Source organism: Opisthorchis viverrini, assembly GCF_000715545.1.
Source record: "Opisthorchis viverrini unplaced genomic scaffold opera_v5_27, whole genome shotgun sequence".
Lineage (NCBI taxonomy): Eukaryota > Metazoa > Platyhelminthes > Trematoda > Opisthorchiida > Opisthorchiidae > Opisthorchis > Opisthorchis viverrini.
In genome coordinates this window covers 2,237,101-2,239,020 of record NW_008751682.1, presented here as the reverse complement: position 1 = coordinate 2,239,020, position 1,920 = coordinate 2,237,101, and positions in this window count along the sequence as shown.

The following is a 1,920-nucleotide window of genomic DNA, read 5'->3' as shown; positions in this document are numbered from 1 at the left end:
ATGCCCATAGGCCCTAAAGCCATGCACAACCTGTAGGTTAGAACCTGCATCAATGATTTAGGGAATATCGGCCCCCAAATTTGTGTTCAGGTTTTCTCCTAGTTGTATTACTATTTAGCTCACATAGCACCTTCTAGTTACACTCCTCCCGGTCCTTTAGCTCGAGAGTTCTATCTTCCTGATTTCTCATATGCCTGCTGTCTTATTTATCACCTCAACTGGCTGTATAACGGAGTCATTGTGATATGACTTCAAAGGAGTTGAACAATAACACACTTCGCCAACACAAAACTAGCACCTCAAGCTCGGCGCCGTGAAGTATTCTTTCCACCTCAGCCCATACGCGGCGTTTTACGTAATTCTAGCCCACCAATTAATTAATTATTTTGAGCGCTTTTCTACTAGCCGCAATCAACCTCTTCTGGGTCTCTCTGAATTGATTAGATTTCTTGAACCCTAACTTACCAGTACAAGTCTTACGATAGCTTTCTACTTTCGGGTACTTGCCATGTAGCTCACAATAAACAGCACTTATACGGTCTTCACCGTAACCTACAACCATCACGTGTTTTACCATATTATAAACCTCGCATTAACTATGGGCTTTTTTCTCGGGAGGGAAATCACAGTGCTCGTGTTCATGTTTGCGAAGGAATTTTGCTGTGATCTCCAACATCTGGTCAGCGTCCAAAGTTTGGTGCAAGCACAAGTTAAGACGATGCCGCCACTCTTGCCTTCTTCTAAGCGATTGTCACACACCGAATCCCTATTATCCATCCTGTCAGACCATAAAGGTCGAAATTGCCTGCCCTTGACTTCAAAGGCAGCTTACTAAATCTTTACCATCCAATTCCATAAAATCGACCGCTGAGTGATGCTCAAGGGATCCCTCTCCCATTCATCCATCTGCAGCGATCACTGGTCTCCACGCCACTCGGGTGCAGAGTTCACATTCGACCAACTCCTTGGACATCTATTCAACTGGATCACCCTTGACTCGTGCACGTAGCAGCCGAGGAACACCCGTTTCACGCAACATGGGGCTGAGTCTTCCAATCGGCTCAGTCTTTTATGCACCCACATCAAATTCTGTTGGGCCCCCAGCCGTCCTCGACAACAGTGAAACCCGTTCCAGGTAAGCCGGGCCTCCAACCGCTCCTAATAAAACTGCAGTTGACCTGGTATCCCAAAATTCCCAATACTCCCAAAATGATCCCTTAAGCTCACCAAAACATTGATGCTTGTCCCTGGCTGCAAAAGCAATCTGTCTGCTCCAGGCCCCAGATTCTCCACGAGCTCCTAAACTTGACTTTTGTGCAGCCAATTTTGTCATCTCTGACCTCCATCACGCCAACTTGATTGACTGCTAATGTAACAGGTGCAATGTCTCATCAACCTGATAAGGCTGGAGCCGAGGATAAAAACACAAGCTCTTTCCGCAGACCACCTGTTCGATTGGCATCACGTGTCTTACCGCTAATGGTTCAATTTGGGCTCAAAAACCCGCCATTAAAGCTCTGTATCATAACACTCTCTCCTCAACTATATTTCCAAGTTTATACCCTCTTTCGGCCTCTGACGACCCGAACCGTACCCCGAATTCCACAAAAGCACACCTGTGGCTCCTTAAACCGTGCGATTTCAGGTTCCCGGCAGGAGCTCTGACCCATAACTCTCATTACGTATCTTATTCTTTTTGATTTCGGCCCCTGTCCACCCGCGCATTATTTTCCTGAGATCCCTTTTCAACAACTACTTACATGTTTGCATTATCCGCCTCCTCCAAACCCACGTGCACCTTCAAATCTACGACCAATAACTATGTGTTACGGCTATCTGCTTTGAGTTTGAGTCACGCGTGCCAATCCAGGAAAACGACCAAGAAATCCGAATTCTGGAATCACGGTACTATTGCAAACA